Below are 6,000 nucleotides of genomic sequence, written 5' to 3' on the forward strand. Positions count from 1 at the left end.
TAATACTATATATAATATATATGTATATATATTCTCCAAGCAATTAGAAAATTTTGGCAATTCAATAAGAAAAAAATCTGTTATGCTTACTCTGGGTATATTGTAAACAAAATAAATTTACTTGTCACCAACTTATTTGTAGCAGCTTGTAGACAGTCACAGCTTTCCATTTAGAAATTAATAAAACATCTCAGCTTTGTATATACCATCCCATTGCAACCTGAAGAAGATTCTGAGCAAGTTGCATCCTGAGTGTTCGGTGTATAAGAATGGATGTCTTATTTCTCAAAAGGAGTATTAATTTTCCTGTAAAATTTAGGTATTTTCAAAATGCTCTCTCCCTCTCTCATTTTTTCTTACTGATAGGCAATTGGTGTAATATGTTAGGTCACATGTTGGAATAAATTTGTTAGGTACTTTCAAGTAGAGAATGAATTATTTGAAATCTTAGATAATGTAAAGAAACACAAAAATAAACATTTTCTTAGTTTTGCCTATTGCTCCTATTACCTTATTTATCTTTTGTAGGCTTCATAACCATTTTGAAAATACACAAAAAGGTAGAAAACAAAGACATCAAAACCTGAGCAACCTAAGCTAATCATACACAAGATGCATAGAGTTTTCTAACTTAAATTTAAAGTGACAAGTGGTTAATTGAAGGATGGGAGCAGCCGAAAGTAAGGTGCCTTTCAGTGCCAAAAACATTAATTGACCTGACACATAGATTAAGAGCTGAATGCTTTCTTTTTCTTTTTTTTTTCTTTTTTTTTTTTAAGAGAAAGGAAGAATTTTATTCCAGTCTAAGTTAGGACAGCTGCCTGGGATACACAATCTTCACAAAGAGAGTGAAGAGCTGATTGCTTTAAGCACTTTTGAAAATCTCTTCAGTGTAGTTGGGCTAACTTTGGAAAACAAAATTGGCATAGCCAAATTTATTCTTTAAATGAACATGGCATTCTTCTTCAGAATTGTTAATTTCAAAGTTATTGTTTTGATCCAGGCATTCAGATTCTTTCATTTTGAGCTTTAAACATGCATTGTATTATGTAAACACATAAAAAATGTAAAATTGAATAGTTATATCTTGAAAGTAAATATTTTAGATTAGTTATACCTATTATTAGTATATTTGTAATTATTTTCTCATAGTAATCTAAACACAACACAATACCTCTTTGGGGAGAAGGGGGTTTCTGGATACATTAAACTTCTCAGTGTAGATTAGGATTTGTTTACAGCAAAATAGCCTTTGTAATTCAGCTTCTACTTGTTGAAGTAATTATATACCATGGTATCAATGAATGGTAGTTAAAATTCAGCCCAGAATCACCTGATATACTGAAATTAATAAAATTATTACATTATAGCCTCACAGGATATAGTTTCACACAAACTATTTGATTCCTCTTTTTCAAGTATGGAATAAGTCACACAAATAGTATGTACATACAAAATGTATTTCTTCATGAGACTGTAAAGACTAAAATAGTATTTAGATTATTAAAAATTCCACTATAAAATGTTGTAAAAAGTTAATATTACAGAGCATACATTAGTGTCATAATTGAAATTTTACTTTTTGTTGTTAATCACTGTATTGAGATATAATTAACATATAATTCACCATTTGAAGAGGTTGGGGTGGGATGAAAGGGAAAAAATAAAGTGTATTATTCAATGATTTTTAGTATATTCAGAGTTGTAAAACCACAACCATAATCAGTTATAGAACATTTTCATCACCCTCCCCCCAAAACCCTGCATGAATATAGGCATTAATACTCAATCCTCCCCTCCCGCATATCCTATACAACAACTAGTATATATTTTATCTCATATACATGCTTTTATAAAAATTTGACATAAATGGGATCATACACAATGCGGTCTTTTGTGATTGGCTTCTGTCACCTACCATATTTTCAAGGTTCATCCATGTTGTAGCATGTGTCAGGACATCATTGTTTTTTTTTTTTTAACCAGATAATATTCTCTTGTAAGGATATATAGCATTTTGTCTATACATTCACCAGTGGATGGATATTTGAGATATTTCCATTTTTTGGCTATTATGAATAATGCTATTATAAATATCCATGTAGAAGTATGTGCATGGACATATCATTTCAATTCTTTTGGTGGATTTGCTGGGTAGAATGACTGTGTCATATGGAAGCTTTATGTTTAATTTTGAGGACTGCTCGACGTTTTTCATAGTAGCCACTCCATTTTATACTTCTACTAGCAGTGTAAGATAATTCCAATTTTTCCACATCTGTGTCAACAGTTACTTTATATTTTTTCATTAAAAACATCTTAGTGGGAGTATGTATCTCATTCTGCTTTTGATTTGCATTTCCCTACTGACTAATGATGCTGAGCATCTCATCATGTGCTTATTGACTATTTTCATATATTCTTTGGAAAAATGGGTCTTCAGGCTTTATTATTATTATTATTTTGCCTATTTGCTAATCATTTGTCTTTATATTGTTTAGTTGTAAGACTTATTTTTATATCCTGGCTATAATCCCTTAATCCCTTATTATATATGTTTTGCTAATATTTTCTCCAATTATATGGGAGATTTTTACTTTCTTGATAATGCTTTTTGAAACCCATTTTCAATTTTATGCCCAATTTATTTTTTTCCTTTTGTAACTTGTGCTTTAGGTATCATATCTAATTCAAGGTATCATTGCCTAATTCAAGATCTTGAGGATTTACATGCATTTTTTAAGAGTTTTATATAATAGGGGCGCCTGGGTGGCTCAGTCGGTTAAGCGTCCGACTTCGACTCGGGTCATGATCTCACAGTTCATGAGTTCGAGCCCCGCATCGGGCTCTGTGCTGATAGCTCAGAGCCTGGAGCCTGCTTCGGATTCTGTGTCTCCTCCTCTCTGTCCCTCCCATGCTCATGCTCTCTCTCTGTCTCTCAATAATAAATATACGTTAAAAAATAAATAAATATAAAAAAAGAGTTTTATATTATATATTGTAGCAAATCTGGATAATGAGAACCACATTCCAGGGCATTTTTTGTTGTTTGCTTGGCTATCTGGACTATTTTAGTGAAGTCTATTTCCCCAGAAGTGTGAATTATCTTATATCAATCCTCAGAGAGTGTTGCTTGGGCATGTGAGTCACTCTGGAATTATAGTGTTTTCAGCAGTAATTTAGCCAAGTGTCATTAGCATGGCATTTTAGCAGTCATTGCTTTGACTCTCCCTTTATCCAGCTGTTAGGCTTTACTAATTGCTGATTCATTGTTCTATTTTTGAGAGAGAGAAAAAGAGAGAGAGAGAGAACAAGCCAGAAAGGGGCAGAGAGAGAGGGAGACACAGAATCCAAATCAGGCTCCAGGCTCCAAGCTGTCAGCACAGAGCCTGACATAGGGCTCGAACCCACGCACCATGAGATCATGACCTGAGCCAAAGTCAGATGCTTAATTGACTGAGTCACCCAAGTGCCCCTTCATTGTTCTATTTTCTTGAAAATGCCCTGGACCCTAAATTGCTCCACTGATCCAATTACATTGGGACCCCCTTTGCAAGGATGGTTGTTGAGGAAGGTATTTGAGGTTTCTTCTTATGCCAGGACAGCTCTTAGTGACCTCCTTTCCTGGTTTTCTCTGATAAAGCATCCGACCTGTTAGATTGTTGGTCTCAAGGAGCTACCAGTCTCCTTTTATTTGTTTACCACCAAAATGCCCATTGTTTTCAAGAGGGCTCTTAGGCTTGAACTTTCCCCCACTCTGTTTCAAATACAGTTGGTTCATCTATGGAGTTCTTCAGAGCTCTCTGCTCTTATGAACTTTCTCTACCCCTGGAAAAAAAAATTCTGGAAAACTGCTCTAGATGCTGGACATGCTGGTAGCCTCAAGGCTTCTGTGATTGCTTCCTTTTTTACCCTGCTTGCTACTCAGTGTTTAACCTGTGTTCTCTGAGTGAGCTGGGTTGAATACCCCAGGATCAGGATCCCAGGGCTTTCTGCCTGTAACAACTGGAATAGAGCCTTTACTCTATGAATGGGGTCTTGGAGGAGGAATGAACCTCCAACCTCTCTACCACATTCACCTAGAATTTAACTTCTGCAATGAGTAGCTTAGAGGAGGATGAGAAATTAAGTAGTCTGTTCTTACCAGATGATGTTATAGCCCTTGACTGAGAGATAGGAAGAGAATTAGCCCTGTGGTCTTGGTTACATTCACCTGGAGGGGAGATGTAGTTTCTATGATACTGAGCTGGGAGGGATAAGAGATGGAGTAATGGTTTAAATGTTAAAGACTCGTGTTGTTCTTATCAAGTTTTAGTATATTTTCTTGAAAAATTCCTTCACTTGCAATATACCCCTAGACCTATTTATAGAGATTGGACATAGATAGATGATAGATAAATAGAAATATAACTAGATATAAATTCGATATAGATTTATAGATATATAGATCTATGTCTCAGACTTTGAGTCTGGAGCTATCTCTCTTGCCCAGCAAGAAAGTGGGCACAGAATTGAATATGAGAGAAGCTAATATCCAGGAGGAAACACGAGTCTCGAGTAAGGGTCCTTGCTCCATATTTATTAGGATCAAAAGGCTTACAAACGTGATCAACGTACAGAAAGACACAAGGAAACAGTGTTTACTAGCTCATGTGGGTGAAGAAAAAGGGGTTTTGAAGATATGCAGGTTAAGGGTTTGGGTCATTACAAAACAAAATTGGAGCCAAGCAGATGGGTATTTACAGCAGGCACCAGGCACCATGTCTATTTATCTTAACTTGCCTAGGGGATAAGACAGAGTATGCTACCTCAGGGTCAACAAAACACTTTTTTTTTTTTTTTTTTTTGTAATTAGCTCCTGGCAATTTCACCCTGCTGTAGTGGTCTATAGCCCTGCTTACCTACTCTGGATGTTTTCATTCTGTGGAAGCAGCTTTCTGCTCTATGCTTTTGTTCTATGCTGGGGGCACTTTTGCCCTGTTTACGTATTCTCAGACACTTTTGTCCTAAGCCTTGTTAAACCATTGGTACAAGATCTGGGAATTCCTAAATTTATTCCCCACAGTTCCCCCCACATTTTGTTTTGTTTTGTTTTGTTTTTTCTAGTTTTGTGTTCAAGGACCATCATGATGAGCTCTTGGTCCTTCTTTTGTTTTCAGGTGGTTTGGAGGATGATTCTCAAAGACATAAAAAGAGAAACAGTAAAAGCATTCCACTTCCCAGAGTTAACCAGAAATTTAGATGGGTGCTGGCTATAAGTGATAAAGTATTTAGGTCATGCCACACTGCCCAGGAATCAGTTCATTCATTTCTAAGTTGATCTTCTGCATATTGTAGCTGTTGGTGCAATGTCACATCTAAATTTTCTCTATTGTTAGAGCAGTAGGAAGAAAAAAAAACACTGTGAAGGTGTGTCTGTACAGCATCCCAAGATTGGGAGTGATTGTAAGGACTGCCAGTCATGCAAATATGCTGGTAGTTAGGGTCTCAGGGCAGTTTAGAGTGGAGGAACAAGGCCTTCAGACTTTTTCCAATAAATTCCACTGTAGCCTCAAGAGCTTCGAGGTGAGCCAAAACTTGCCTATCAATAGAAGTTTGGCTTATTAATTCTTTGGTAGTGTTGACCATAAGTTTATTAAGGACATGGGCTGTCTGGATAGTATGAGTCAGGCTGACTCCAGCGACAGTGGCAGAGGTGATAACACCTACTGCTGCTAGGATGCCTATAATTAACAGGCCAACAAATCTTTTTTTCTTACAGCTGAGTACTAGTGTTGAGCAATCTTGTAAAGTGTGCCTAGTCCCAATGGATGCATATAGGCTTCAGAGCTATTAACAGGAACCCAAGCTGAGACACGCTAAGTACTAATAAAGAGGAGATATTTAATTGGGTAATATCATTATTTACTCAGGACATGAACCATCCCTGGGAGGTAGAAATGTTGTAATTATCTTCTATTTGATCTGCAAGATGGAGGTAGCAAAGAGAAGGTAGGAAGA

Source organism: Acinonyx jubatus, chromosome X (genome assembly GCF_027475565.1).
Source record: "Acinonyx jubatus isolate Ajub_Pintada_27869175 chromosome X, VMU_Ajub_asm_v1.0, whole genome shotgun sequence".
In the NCBI taxonomy this organism is placed as follows: Eukaryota; Metazoa; Chordata; class Mammalia; order Carnivora; family Felidae; genus Acinonyx; species Acinonyx jubatus.